The sequence below is a fragment of the Ursus arctos genome, unplaced genomic scaffold, assembly GCF_023065955.2.
Source record: "Ursus arctos isolate Adak ecotype North America unplaced genomic scaffold, UrsArc2.0 scaffold_12, whole genome shotgun sequence".
Classification (NCBI taxonomy): Eukaryota; Metazoa; Chordata; class Mammalia; order Carnivora; family Ursidae; genus Ursus; species Ursus arctos.
In genome coordinates this window covers 41,810,785-41,826,822 of record NW_026622786.1, presented here as the reverse complement: position 1 = coordinate 41,826,822, position 16,038 = coordinate 41,810,785, and the positions used below count along the sequence as shown (strand labels likewise).

The 16,038-nt window shown below is 40.5% G+C and overlaps 1 pseudogene; it reads right to left on the bottom strand.

Moving 5' to 3' along the window:
- LOC113254326 (E3 ubiquitin-protein ligase RNFT1-like) overlaps positions 1-15,296 on the bottom strand; it is a 35,312-nt pseudogene extending 20,016 nt beyond the window's left edge.
- Positions 15,297-16,038: the final 742 nt, after the last annotated feature.

Here is a 16,038-nt window from a genome sequence, read left to right as displayed (position 1 = left end):
AGATGAGCTACTTTGGTGTTAAATGCCCTGACTGAACTACCGGACATTGTTGAACAGGTTCTGTGATGCAAAACAAGACTAACTGTGATTGCACCATCTGCAATGTCATGCTGGAGAATTTATCTCAGAAGAGCTATTAGACATGACAGGCCCTATGCAGAACAAAGCCCATTTTTATTTTATAGAAAGAAAACAGTAGACAAATAATTCAATTTACCTTTGTCACATCTTATGCCTTCCTACCATACTAGAGTGTAAGCCCCTTGTGAACAGAGACAGTGTCTCATTATCACTGCATTTTCATCATCTATTGTAATGCCTGTTACTTAATATCTATTCTCATATCTATGGAATGAATGAACGTATACTCTCTGTCCCCAAGAGGTCCCATTACTGTTTCTCCTGCCATGAACAAAGCTCAACAAAGTCCTTCTTGTTGTCCTCAGCTATTCTTATAATTATATGCCATTCTTGTTTTTCATGACTGTTTATACTATAAATTTCACCTTGGAAGATGGTTATTTTGGGACTGCTCCACCACCTAAAAGAAACTAAGGGTTAGGGCATTTAGAGGGAGATTTTTAAGAAGACTTTAGCTCTGAAGCACTTATCCAAAGTGTGCTGGACTGTGTCTTTGCAGAACTGTCAAATTGTTGTGATCCTCCTGTCCTTGTAGAGTGCTATTCTCTGCTGATTTGTAGTTTCTTTCTTTTTTTTCCCTCCAGAAATGAATGTCTGTCTTTCTTTCTCTTTCTTTCTTTCTCTTTCTTTCTTTCTTTCTTTCTTTCTTTCTTTCTTTTTCTTTCTCTTTCTTTCTTTCTTTCTTTCTTTCTCTTTCTTTCCTTCTTTCTTTCTTTCTTTCTTTCTTTCTTTCTTTCTTTCTTTCTTTCTTTCTTTCTTTCTTCCTTCCTTCCTTCCTTCCTTCCTTCCTTCCTTTCTTTCTTTCTTTCTTTCTTTCTTTCTTTCTTTCTTTCTTTCTTTCGTAGTTTCTAAGTGATAGGCTTGTGGGTTTCCATCTCCACCTAACAAATTGTGACAACAATGTGTGGGATAAACCATGGCCTAAATTTGTTCTTAGTAGACATGAATAGCTTCTGATTCTAAACCCCTCAGGCACAGCCTAAAAGAGAATTAAAATAATGCTTTGACAAGTAAGAACTGTGGGGATTACATTCAAAATAACACCAGCATTTTTCACAGAACTAGAATAAGCAATCCTAAAATTTGTATGGAACCAGAAAAGATCCTAAATAGCCTAAGTGATGTTGAAAAAGAAAAGCAAACCAGGAGGCATCACAATCCCAGACTTCAAGCAGTATTGCAAAGCTGTATCATCAAGACAGTATGGTACTGGCACAAAAACAGAAACAAAGATCAATAGAACAGAACAGAGAATCCAGAAACGGGCCCTCAACTCTGTGGTCAACTAATCTTTGACAAAGCAGGGAAAGATAGCCAATGGAAAAAGACATTCTCTTCAACAAATGGTGTTGGGAAAATTGGACAGCAACATGCAGAAGAATGAATTGGACCACCTTTTTGTGCCATACACGAAAATAAATTCAAAATGGATGAAAGACATAAACGTAAGACAGGAAACCATCAAAATCCTAGAGGAGAACACAGGCAGCAACCTCTTTGACCTTGGCTGCAGCGACTTCTTACTAACACGTCTCTGGAGGCAAGGGAAACAAAAGCAAAAATGAACTATGGGGACCTCATCAAGATAAAAAGCTGCATAATGAAGGTAACAGTCAACAAAACTAAAAGGTAACTGACGGAATGGGAGAAGATATTTGGAACTGGAGTATCAGATAAAGGGCTAGTATCCAGAATCTTTAAAGAACTCATCAAAATCAACACCCAAAAAATAAATAATACAGTTAAGAAATGGGCAGAAGACATGAACAGACATTTCTTCAAAGAAGACACACAAATGGCTAACAGACACATGAAAAAATGTTCAACATCACTCATCATCAGGGAAATACAAATCAAAACCACAAACCACAATGAGATATCACCTCACACCTGTCAGAATGGCTAAGATTAACAACTCAGGAAACAACAGATGTTGGCAAGAATGTGGAGAAAGGGGAACCCTCTTGCACTGTTGGTGGGAATGCAAATTGGTGCAGCCACTCTGGAAAACAGTATGGAGGTTTCTCAAAAAGTTAAAAATAGAACTGCCCTATGACCTAGCAATTGCACTACTAGGTATTTATCCAAAGGATACAAAAATGCTGATTCAAAGGGGCACCTGCACCCCAATTTTTATGGTAGCACTATCAATAATAGCCAAATTATGGAACGAGCCCAAATGTTCATCGATTGATGAATGGATAACGATGTGTTTATATATACAATGGGATGTTACTCAGCCATCAAAAAGAATGAAATCTTGCCATATGCGACAATATGGATGGAACTACAGTGTATTATGCTAAGCAAAATAAGTCAGAGAAAGACAAATATCATATGATTTCACACATATGTGGAATTTAAGAAACAAAACAGATGAACCTAGTGGAAGGGAAGGAAAAATAAAATGAGATAAAAACAGAGAGGGAGGCAGGGGTGCCTTCATGGCTCAGTCAGTTAAGCCTCCAACTCTTGGTTTAAGCTCAGATCATAATCTCAGGGTCAGAGGTCAAGCCCTGAGTCTGGCTCCATGCTCAACATGGAACCTGCTTGGGATTCTTTCCCCCTTCCTCTCCCTCCACCTCTGCTCCTCCGTCTGCATGCACACATGTGCACTTCTCTCTCTCTGTCTCTGTCTCTCTCAAAATAAATAGATAAATAAGATCTTAAAGAAAAACAGGGAGGCAAACCATGAGAGATTCTTTTTTTTTTTTTAGAGATTTTATTTATTTATTTGACAGAGCTAGAGACAGTCAGCGAGAGAGGGAACACAAGCAAGGGGAGTGGGAGAGGAAGAAGCAGGCTCCCAGCAGAGGAGCCTGATGTGGGGCTCGATCCCAGAACGCCGGGATCACGCCCTGAGCTGAAGGCAGACGCTTAACCGCTGTGCCACCCAGGCGCCCCACCATGAGAGATTCTTAACTATAGAGAACAAACTGAGGGATACTGAGGGGGCTTGGGGTAAATGGGTGATGGGTATTAAGGAGGGCACTTGTGATGAGCAATGGGTATTATATGTAAGTGATGAATCATTAAATTCTCCTGAAACCTATACTATACTGTATGTTAACTAACTTGAATTTAAATTAAAAAAGAAAGAAACAGGGAAAAAAATGACTCTGTGGAATCCATTATTCAAATCCAGAGAGTGGGATATTTTACAAACTGATCTCATTTCCTCAAAAAGTCAATGGCATGGGGAGAAACAAAGAAAGAAAGACTGAAAAGACTTAAGGGACATAACTGCCTAATGAAATGAATAGAATCTTTTCAAATCCTGGTTTTTAATAATAAAAAAATACATTTTTAGATTTTCAGAGGAATTTGAATATAGCCTAGGTATTGGTCACTGTCAATAAATTATGGTTAATTTTTGTTATGTGAAAAAAAAAACTGGGCATTGAGTAATGTTATCCATTTAAATGTTTTCTTAGCATTCATACTCTTGACCCAAATTAACTCCTATTATTTGTAAAGCACTAAGCACGCAGTCTGGTACAGAATGAGTCTCCAGTAGATGTTAGTTATCATTGTTGTTGTCAAAGTATTTTCCTTTTTCATCTTTCTTTTCTAGGTTTGTCTGTATCGTAGTTCCTTGATACCACATTATATGCACATGAAAAGATCTGCGAAAAAACAGTTGACTTGTGCTTTTTGTTTCATGCATTGAGTTTCCATATGATGTTTTCTAGTGTGAAGGCTAGTGTCACTATTGCTATAGTTAGTATTGCAGCCCCTTCTCTTACACATTTTGTACCATCTCCATCCCAAACTATTCTTCTCTCTTTTGTTTGTCTCAACATGGTCAATCGGTTGCTGTAGCTTCCTTAGGTGCTTATAGCCCATCTCAACTGAGAATTAGAAGGTGGAAGGAAAGAAGCCATTATTTTGTAGCAGGCATACAGTCATTAGCAGTTGGCAGGTGTGAGTTTTGCTCATGGTGGTTGAATATTGTCCTGGGATTATTGGTGATTACTCTCAGCAGCAACAGCAACTTTCTGAAGTTTGCCTCTTTTGTTGCTGCAGGTGTCTGAACTCCCTGCACTTGGAGATGTCCAGACTTGACATTCTTGATTTTTGATCCCCAGCTTTCCAACAGTAGTAAAAACCTCTATTTCCCTTTATTATACTTTTTCTTACTCAAAAATCTAGTGTGGCTTCTGTTTTTATGACTAAATTCTTCATGACAAAGGATAGTAAAAATCCCCAGCATTTATTTCCTTTCCTTTCCTTTCCTTTCCTTTCCTTTCCTTTTCCTTTCCTTTTCCTTTCCTTTTCCTTTCCTTTTCCTTTCCTTTTCCTTTCCTTTTCCTTTCCTTTTCCTTTCCTTTTCCTTTCCTTTTCCTTTCCTTTTCCTTTCCTTTTCCTTTCCTTTTCCTTTCCTTTTCCTTTCCTTTCCTTTCCTTTCCTTTCCTTTCCTTTCCTTTCCTTTCCTTTCTTCTTCTCTTCTCTTTTCTTTTCTTTTCTTTTCTTTTCCTTTCTTTTCCTTCCTTCCTTCCTTCCTTCCTTCCTTCCTTCCTTCCTTCCTTCCTTCCTTCCTTCCGTAGGCTCCACACCCAGCATGGAGTCCAACATGGGGCTTGAACTCATGACCATGAGATCAAGACCTGAGCCGAGATCAAGAGTTGGATGCTCAATTGACTGAGCCTCCCAGGTGCTGCCCCCCCTTTTTCCTGCATTTTGAAAGCAATTTTAATAGTCCTGGATATGTTGCAGTCATTGGGATATTTACTACTTTGACAACTAGGAGGGTCTAGGTTGACAGCCCCTGGTTATGCTGGACTGTGATGAAGGACAAAGTATTTCATTTATGTTCAGGGTTACATAGGTTTGAGATATAAAGTATTCAACCTGAGCTTTGGGACCTACTCACTCAGGGATAGGTCCTTCCTCTTTCTTTCTCCACAAAATTTAATTCCAACTGTAGGGAACGTTTATTTTTTGAGAATGGTTAATCCTCACACTGTCTTTCCACATAAACAGAGATTATGGAAAAATTTTTGGCTAATACAGTATGCTGAAGGTGAGGAAAAAGCATTTCACTCTGAAAAATGGAAATATAATATAAATTAAAATAATTTAAGTTAAAAAATGGAGCTAGTCTTAAAAAAATGGAAATCTTCAGGGCAAGAAATGTAGAGGAAATGCAAAGCTAGAGTGGCAAGGGGGTACATAGTGAAGCTGAAGAACATGGGAGTGGTAGATCCAGATTAAGTCATTTTGGGCAAGGGTCTGGAGTTTTAACACTCATACAGAGTCAGGAGATGAGGTCTCAGGACTGTACAAGATAGGGAACTGGAACTGAGACCACTGCATGGAGCCAGAACTGTGCCCAACCCATTGAATGGGGACTAGACAAATGGGGCTCACCAGCCCAGGAAAGCTGGGAGTAGCATCCTGATTTATCATTCTTGTGGGTGCCAAGTTGAAAAATTAACATATACACTGATTTAAAAACTGAATTTCAGCAGAGACAAATGGGAAATTGTTTTCTAGAGATGACCAGAAATCATACATGGGACTCCCACAGAAACAACCCTGTTGAAGATAAAAGAAATGGCAAATCCCACAAGGAAAGGAATCACCCATGAGGGGAGCCAGCAGATACAACTAATAAGAGAATTAATGCTACAAGAATTGGAGTTAATAGAATTATCTAAAATAGACTTTATACTTAATATATTTAACATTTTTAAGCAGAAGAAACAAGGAACAAAGCTGATAGAAGAACAAGAGAATATGAAAAATGAGCTGGGAGATTAGAAAAAGAACTAAGTAGAACTTTTGGAAATATGACACATTGGAATGAAAACTTAATAGGTTAAATAGTAGGTTAGACATAGTTGAATATAACAGTAATTTGGAAGATAGATTTGAGAAAATCACTCAATATAGCATACAGAGAGGAAATCTGAGAGAAATTAGACTGAAAATTTCCTATATATATCTAATAAGATCAAGAAGAACAGAATAGAGAAAATGAGAAAGAGGCAAAATGTGAAAAGAAGTTGCTAATAATTTTTAGAATTGAAAAAAGAATGAATTTTCAGATTAAAGGAGACTATCAGTCTTGATCAAGATAAATAAAGACAAATTTCTATCTGGAAGCATTGTGGAGCACCTGTACATCAAGGACAGAGAAAAATCTTAAAGGCTTCCAGAGAGAAGAAACAGAGTACGTATTAAAGACAATTAGACTGAGAGTGATTTCTAATCAGCATTAATAGATTAAAGAAGGAAGTGGAATGTCATCTTTAAACTACTAGTGGAAGATAATCGATGCCAACCTAAGATTCTATATATTCAGTTGAAATGTAAACTGACAGATTGCTGGAGTACCTGTCTCAAAAACTTGATCCATAAATTAAATTAAAGCATTTTAATTTCATGGTTTCATCTGGAGATTTGTTAAGCTAAAGAGTGCCAACAAGAGGTAGATGGCTTTTTAATGGCTTTTGTTTCTTATTCATTTGTAAGCCCCAGGGAATAGGATGAAAGTAAGAGGATGACAGGGAGAATTCTTTACAATAACTCAAGTTGCTGTCTTTATTGTGGACACAGAGAGGAACAGATTATATGCATGGGAAAACCAATAGACATCTTTTGTCTAGATTTGGGGTATATTTACTCTGACACTTAGTATTTGTCATTGAGAGGTAAATATTTATGTTTTTGAGCCAGTAATTAACCACGGGATGATCAGGAAGTATGAGAAGGCACAGCTGCCTCTCACAGTGGTGGGAAGACTCCCCAAAGCCAGGCATGAGCTGCCAAAACCTACCCTGAATGGCTGTAAAGTAGTCCCCAGTGATGATATTCTAGTTTGAATAACTCAGATTTAGGGAAATATTCTGTTGAGTGATTATCTTACAGTTTACTCAGAGCTGGGGTGGACAGAGAACTGGAGGATGTCTCCTAGAACAAGACCGATTTGGGGGGGGGTGCATTTTCTCTTATTGTTTAGCTATTTGCACAACATCACTGTTCTTAATGGGGTTGGGTGGGTGGGGGCATTGTGATTATTGAAACTCCTCGTTCTGTGTCTTGGGGGGAGCCTGGGAGGAGTCATGCTTTTTCAGGAGTTGGTGGAATGGGACATTCTGGAATGGGCATTTTGTGGAAGGATAAGAGGGAACAGAGCAGGGAGGACCCCATATAAATACAACTGCTAGAGTATGGTCTTAAAAAGATGGTGAGAACAAGATCAGTTCTTAATGGGGAGAGGGTGAGGTCATCCAAAAGGAGTTGGAGAGTCCCAGTCTGGGAGGTTTGTTGAAGACAAGGGAGCAAGATTAGAAACTAGGATGTGACCAATGGGACAGCACTGTGAAGAGTTTTAACTTTTATGCTTTACCTTTAGATTTTAATGGCAGTCTTATTTACCATATGGTTAAAAACATTTGTCTTCCACATTATAATTTCCTTTGGCTATAGCTAACCTGTTAATAAAGTCGAATATCAGTACAGTGGAGAATCCAGTGATAGGGCCATAAAAGGATATATGGCCTGCCCCACAGTCAGTCATCTCTGTCCTGAGACCCACTGAAAGGGGTCTAGAAGGCCTGGGATCCAGCAGTGGTCCATGCTAGGCTTAAGCAGAGTGGGGGAGCACCTGATATGTAGCAGGAGTGGTTGCTAAGTGGATGGCTTGGCTCACAGGTGGAAGAAAGTGGCTCTGAAAGGCCATTAAACTCTTAGAATGATATATATTTTTTTTATTTCAAAAAAAGTAAAAAAAAAAAAAAAACCCACAAATACCCAACAGCTGACAACAAAAAGCGCCTTACAGTCTTACCACCTTAACATAATTTTTCTTGTATTTGCATATTATCTTCCACTTCTGGACCACTTGTGTCTGTTTTCCTAACAAGATGTAATCATATTGTTCATGCCATTTTGCCTTTTAGGTGAACCTGGGTTTGAAATTTTAGGTTTATCAGTTAGGAACAGTATAGCACTGGACAAAATATGTAACCTCTTTGAGCCTCTGTTTCCTTTTTTTAAAATGGGAGTAATAGATCACACAAAAATATTTTAACTAGGGGCTAATTGCTGGGGGAAGGAGAGTAAACAAATGCAAGCCCTGTCTCATGGGCTTACAGCCTTGTTAAAGGTAGAGACAGGAACTGACTCGTACAACTGTAAAGAGGGCTCTGGAGTAGAGGTTCGTGGTCCTCCTCAGGTAGGCATCACAGGGATTTGACCGAGTTCGTTGACCAGGGAACCTTCCCTGAGGTAGTGAAGTTTGAACTGAAATCTGGAGGACAGGAGGAGTTAGACAAAGAGGTGAAGAAGAATGTACTGGTCGAGGGAACAGCATAGGTGAAGGGCCTATGTGGGAGGGAGCAGGCAGTGTCTGGGTGAGTCTGAAGCCACCGTGCTTGGACAGTAGGGAGAGTGGGTGTAAGAAGCAGACTGGCATGGTACGGTAGGGCCAGAAAGAGCAGAGCCTGGCGAGAACCTCCTGGCTATGGGAAGTGGATTGAGGGGCCAGTGTGGAGGTAGGTAGGCCAGCAGGGAGCACCTGCAGTACTCCCCAGCCAGAAGAGGAGGTGCCATGGTGGAAATGGTAGAGACGGAGAAGAGTGAATGGATTCAAGAGATATTTAGGAAGCAAAACCTCAGGAGTTGGTGGTGGATTGATTAGAGAGGATGAAGGGTAGCAGTTCAATGAAATCCTCTTGTGACAGAATCAGATGGTTCTAAAATGGCAGACATGGTTGTACAACCTAAACAATAAATAGTTTCCTTTGAAGAAGGTGGCTTTGAAAAAGAATGAATCGAACATGTATGGGCATTACGTTTTCTGATATCCTGCAAAAATAATTTTAAAAACATGTCAGTCGGGTGCCTGGGTGGCTCAGCTAGTTAAGCGTCTGCCTTCGGCTCAGGTCATGATCCCAGGGTCCTGGGATGGAGTCCCATGTCAGGCTGCCTGCCTCTCCCCCCACTTGTGCGCACGCGCTTTCTCTCTAACAGATAAAATCTTAAAAACACATCAAGCCATAGCTTCAGAATATGTAAAGTACTGCTTTAAAAAGTCACATATGGATTCAAGTCAGTTATTATCAGAATTATTAAGGTTTTAGCAAATGGTAATTTATATGGGTGGAAATATGAAGTAAGACTTCTGAAAATATTTGATTTAAATAAAACCACCTTGGGGCGCCTGGGTAGCACAGTCGTTAAGCGTCTGCCTTCGGCTCAGGGCGTGATCCCGGCGTTATGGGATCGAGCCCCACATCAGGCTCCTCCGCTATGAGCCTGCTTCTTCCTCTCCCACTCCCCCTGCTTGTGTTCCCTCTCTCGCTGGCTGTCTCTATCTCTGTCAAATAAATAAATAAATCTTTAAAAAAAAAAAAAATAAATAAATAAATAAAACCACCTTAATTGGTGCAGGACTGGAAGGGATCACTTGTTTAGAGCCAGTCACTATGTAATGGAGAAAAGGTGTATTTGGGGATAGTGTTTTTGTCATAGAGGACTCACTTGATGGGAGACATAGGGATATTATGTATTTTGATTAACTTAGCAAATATTTTTGGGGGGTTTAGGTATAACTTTATTCACCTGATACAACTGCACTTGGCGTGAAGTAATTCCAACACGGACCAAGAGATTTACTGAAAAGATAAAATGTAGTGTAATTTTCTTTACAAAATGATTCACAACGTCCTTGAAAATACCAAGTTCTCCAGCTGCCCTTAAAATAGGCAATTTATGAAGACAAATATTTTACACACATTTCAGGAACATTCTGTAATGTAAGCCTCATGGCTCCAGATACCATCAGTAAGCCAATGACTCCTACATTGAAATCTCTATCCCAAATGATTCCCCTTAATTTGACACGTGGATATCCGCTTCTTGGCAAATATTTTCTCGTTCCTACTAGAAGCTGCTGCTGGACACTATGCAGATCTTGGATAAACAGTGGTGAACAACATAGCAAGGTTCCTATCCTCATGGCGTTAGTGTAGGAGAGTCTTAAGTAATCTCACACAGGAACGTATCTTTCTGAAGAGTGGCCGGTGCTTGGAAGGGAGATGGGTAGGGCAAGACAGGATAGTGCAGGAGATGGCTTCACGTTCAGTGGTACAGGAAAGGCCTTGCCAAGAAGGTAACACTCTTAGGCTGCGACCCGGAGAATGAGGAGGCAGCCTAGTGAGGAATCTGTTGGGGAAACTGAGGCAGATGGAGTAGAAGAGCCGGCACATTTGAGGGACCAAAGGAAGGTCAGTGCGACTGGAATGCTTGAGTAAGTGGATTTGTGGGCTTTTTTTTAAAAAAAATGCTGGTAATAAATCAAGGCAGTCAGATAGTGGGGGAAGTGATATTGGGGAGAGGAGGCAAATCCGAGGTGACTTGAGACTACATTAGGGAGCCCGGATTTATATATTAAAACTCTGGGTCTTTCTAAAACATCATTTTTTCCCCTCTCATGTAAACTTTGTACTGCTATCTGTCACTTGATCAAGGAAATAGTTAAATACTTTAGGTAAGTATTTGAAGATTATCTGAAAGTGAAAATGCTTTCTCTGATTAATCTTGCTCAGTCATCTGATTGTAGGAGAACATTCTGTGTTGCACGGTTATTTGCGTGCTGGTCACTTCTGGCCTGGGTTATTTAATACTCCCGACTAATGAGACAGTTTGTGTGCTTGAAAAAGCAGGGTGGGAAAAGCGATTACAATTTTATAATTAACTTAGTTCTTACGTAGTGTTCTTTTGTTCATATAGTAGTAGGTTTTAAAAAGAATCAGGGGTTCTTATTTATGAAGGCCAGTCTGATTTTCCTAATTATTTTAAATCTTACCATGATTCATTAACATGTTGTACCATCATTAATCTAATTCATCAAGAGTTAGAGTGTTTTGCATTGCTACGCCTATCTTAACTGTCATCAAATTCCTTTGACCAAAGGATTTTCCCCCTTATTTACCAAGTCTTACTCTTTTCTTAGTCTTAGTGTCTTCTGTTTTGAAGATATGTTTTTCATTGTTTCAAGAGTATTAGGTATACATGGTAAAGCCCAGTTTTTATGACCTCTGAATTATGGCTTAGCGGTATAGTGGAAACAGACATGGGTGGACAGACATGGGTTTGAATCCCAGCTCTGCTATTTACTGAGCTATGTCATCTTTGGTTAATTGGTTAAATTGGTTAATTAAATTTGGTTAATTGGTTAATTGGTCAAATCTTACTTTTCTTATTTGTAGAATGGAGATAATTCTTCTTCACAGAACCCATAGAACAGGGTTAAATGGGATGTGTGTTAAAGCATTGCCTAGTTCCCGTCACTTGGTAGGTGCTCAACTGTGTATGTGGTCTTTGGCAGATCAGGTGGCCCCTCTTAGAACTGTATTTCAAAGAGCTCAGATAGATTTTCACTGGTTCATCTGTGTTCTTCTCCCCAGTCCTTTTGTGTCCAACGATGCATTTAATTCTCTTGGGATAAAAGGAAGGATTTCTGGGTAGCACAAGGCTGGCTGTAGCTAGAGGGAGCAGCAGAATGTCACGCTATCTTGATCCGAAGGCTCTGCAGCTGGGGTGGGCAGCTAAGGGAAGTCTAGGCCAGCATTTTAGTAAAAGGTTCTGACCTTGGGGAAGAAAGTGTGGTTGGAAGCTAAATTCAAAAGTGCAATCCAGGGCTATAGTCAAGAAGTCAGGGGGCGCCTGGGTGGCTCTGTCGTTAAGCATCTGCCTTCGGCTCAGGGCGTGATCCCGGCATTATGGGATCGAGGCCCGCATCAGGCTTCTCCGCTGGAGCCTGCTTCTTCCTCTCCCACTCCCCCTGCTTGTGTTCCCTCTCTCACTGGCTGTCTCTCTGTCAAATAAATAAATAAATAAATTAATTAAATTAAAAAAAAAAAGAAGTCAGGTTATCCATTCAAAAAACCTTGACTGAGAAACTGTCATATATCAGGCCCTATGCTAGCACTGAGTTCACCAAAGTGAACAGAGTGTGGTGCCCAGGGTCTTATGATGTAGAAGGGGAGCCCCACAAATACATTACAGTGTGGAAAATGCTGTTATCATGATGCTAAGCAGGAAAAGGGTGCAGGATCTGAGATTTTGAAGGGGAGAGGACCATTCCTTATTTCTGGGAGAGAGCTGGGAGACAAAACATTTCAGAAACACACACCTGAGCCAAGAAAGAAATCAGTAGTTTAACAATTAGTAATAAGAATAGGAGGGTAAATTGTGGGTCAAGTAGTGAAGAATAGGCTCTGAATTGCTGTGTGTCTGGTCCTTGAAGGAGCCATGCGAGGAGCCAAGCAAGCAAGGCAATGAGATAAGTTCTGATAGTACTTGTAGGATGCTCCCTGGAGGGTCCAACACTGCTCAGAGAACAGAGAGACTGCCTGATCCACCAGGGGACTGAAACCTTGACCTTGTTTTCATCAGCTTGAAGTAGAAATAGTTTAAATGGGTATGTAACTTCTGTTGGACGTAGTCTAGAGCTGGATAAGATTTACCTACAGACTAATAAAAATTTCTGCTGATTTTATGGGATGAGAGAAATGTCAGTGAACTCTTTACTTTTTTTTTTTTTTAAAGATTTTATTTATTTATTTGACAGAGATAGAGACAGCCAGTGAGAGAGGGAACACAAGCAGTGGGAGTGGGAGAGGAAGAAGCAGGCTCATAGCAGAGGAGCCTGATGCGGGGCTCGATCCCACAACACCGGGATCACGCCCTGAGCCGAAGGCAGACGCTTAACCGCTGTACCACCCAGGCGTCCCTGAACTGTTTACTTTTTACCCTGGAAATTTAGGGGGCTGCTGTGTTTGGGGACATTTTTGAAAACTGGCTAAGTATTCTAAATCTTAAATGGAAATCTCACCAAAGACTGACTTTTTCTTCCTTTCTTTCTTTCTTTCTTTCTTTCTTTCTTTCTTTCTTTCTTTCTTTCTTTCTTTCTTTCTTCTTTCTTTTTGGTGGTAGTAGTTGGGGGCTCAGAAGCTGTATAAATTGGTTTATTTTGTTGTCTGGCAATGTCTGGCTGTACAGATGTAGCATGAATGTGCCTCCAGATATTGATGTATATATAGGATGGTATATAGCTCATCTGTGGGAGCCAGGAGATCTGTCATTTGTTCAGGTCTGGTTATTGTAATTCCATTTATCTCCTTTTCTTTAAAATGCACTCTCAGGAGATCCATCTCTGTGATTATCTGGGGGAAGATGCAGCTGAGAGAGTACTGCTGGAGAGGCTAGATGTATTTGCCATCTTTCTCTGCAGCCAGGGTTTGTCAGGTCGATTTCCTAATAAGGATTCACTTGAGAATAAGCAGTAACACGGCCTTGCATTTACATTATGATTACAGTATAACCATGTTCCAAAATTTTCTTGGGTATCATAATTCTGGGCAAGTGAGGATTTATATAGTAAAGACTTTAGTTCTTATTACAGTTTATTACTATAGTTCCTGTCGTTCCCCATTCCTACAGTTCATATACATAAGTAAGTCCATAAGAATCTGGAAATTATTTGCACAGTGAGGCAGAAGGCACTCATTGGTTAAATTATTAAAATCTATGAATATAATTTAAAAATCATGAGGGTATTTAAAAGTCAGCATTTGAGTGTATTTTTCCTTTCTGATCGTTGCCTAGAGCACTCTGTTATCTGGCTTGTTGCTTGAAGACACTGTGTTTCAGGGTGATTTGTTACACAGCGGTAGATCACTGAAACAGTGGATCAAATAGCACCTGGTTCGTGAAGGGCAGCTGGAATCTTGCAGAAGCATTTAGTCTCAGCTGGGCCCAGTAGCAAGCTAGGAGTGGTTTCTTAAAAGGTGAGTAGTTTATCAGCAGTGGAGGACCCTAGGGGTCTTTGCTGTGATTCTTTTATTAGGGTTTTCCAGAGACTCCATAACATGTCTTTGTTTACCATAGACACTTGGTGTTCCCCTGCATTTACTGGGCATGAGCAACGAAGGGAAGTGTGGAATACATCAGAGCTAGGACCTCCTGCAAGGCCCTTTTTTTCCTTTTAATCTAACTATACTCACCATGCTATATGTTATATTCCCAGTACTTATTTATTTTATAACTGGAAGTTTGTACCTTTTGAGTCCTTTTACCCATTTTGCACACAACGTGTGCACTCCATCAGGAGCTGAGGGAGGGGCAGAAAGAGTGGGAGAGAGAGGGAGAAGCAGACTCCCTCTGGAGCAGGGAGCCTGGCAGGGCTCATTTTCAGGACCTGAGCCAAAGTTGGATGCCTAATCAACTGAACCACCCAGGCACCCCTTCATTCCTTCACATCTTTATCCATGCTTGTTGTTGCCATGCATTAAATTCATTTATTTATTTTAAAAGATTTTATTTATTTATTTGAGAGAGAGAGAGAGCGCACAAGCAGGGGGGAGGGGCAGAGGGAGAAGAAGACTCCCTGCTGAGCAGGGAGCCGCACTTGGGGCTTGATCCCAGGACCCCGAGATCATGACCTGAGCCGAAACCAAGAGTCGGCCGCTTAGCCAACTGAACCACCCATGCGCCCCTTGCCATGCCTTTTAATGTTTACCAATTTATTGGCTATAAAATAAGATATCATTGTGATGTTAATGCATTTTGCTGATTGCTAATGAGTTTGAGCATCTTTTTACATATTTATAATTTTTGTTTTCTCTCTTGAGACATTTGTGAATTTTACCCATTTTTCTATTGGTTTATCTTTCTTACAGCTTTTTTTGATGTTATTTATGCATTTTGGGTAGAATCCTCATTTGCTTGCTTTCCTTTGGCTAGAAAGAATAAAATGGTGAGCGTATAGTGAAGAAGATTCTCTTGTTAAGGGGTCTCCTGGGTATTTTCCTGGCGGCTATTTTCCCTCTCCATTTAGTTATTTCCTCATTGAAGAAATTGGTGAACTTTTCGCAGGACTTGGTGACCTCGCCTTTTGTCCTATGGATTGCTTGAGGAGTGTGGGTGGGCTCTGGATGGGGGTGGGGGGAGCATGCAGGGGGAGGAGACATACCTCCATTCCTGGAATCTTCTATTTCTCTTTGTCTAGTTCCTATGTCAAATGCTGCCTCGAAGCTATGTTCTCTCCTTTGAGTGCTGCTGGTTTTTAACATGTATCTGGTGTTCATTTTGTTAGGTTTGAAGTGTGGGCAGGGGTCTGCGTTCTTGCTTTTTGCTACCATTTTACCATGGAAGTCTCAGACAACTTTTTAAGGCCTTGATGTTCATCTTAAACTGGTTTCCTTAGGTTGGAGAGAAGGTATTGGAGAGAAGAGATTATTTTTACCCTTGCCTCTGTGTTTCCCTAGGATGGCCTTGCTTATTGATGCAAAACTCGGCTAGAAGATGGTGGTGGTGGAAGTGGGCATCACATGCCACAAACTAGACTGTGTAAAATGAAACTTCTCCCTCCCCCCATACTCAAAAATTTCTAGCATGAGCCAGAAATCTTTTTTCTTTTTTTAAAGATTTAGTTATTTATTTAATACAGAGAGAAAGATAGAGAGGGAGAGAGAGAACAAGCAGGCAGAGCAGCAGGCAGAGGCAGAGGGAGCAGACTCCCTGCTGAGCAGAGAGCTCCAGGTGCAACTCAATCCCAGGATCCTGGGATCATGACCTGAGTCGAAGGCAGACGCTTAACCGACTGAGCCACCCAGGCACCCCCTGAGCCAGAAATCTTAATCCAGCCATTTAGAAATAAACTCAGACACTTTTGGCATTTTTCTTATACCTTTCAGGTTTTAACTCAGTCAAATATAGGACTTGCAACACCTCCCTTCAGAGCTTTTTTTTGCCTCTAACACTGCTGCTAAACTTGGCTTGGGGAGAGGTGCAAGTGCCTTTGCAAATAAGTGCGAGATTTCTGTGCCTCAGCCAAATGTGTTCAGCTTTTTGTTGCTGTCTCTTGAGAAAGTGCTTGTCTTG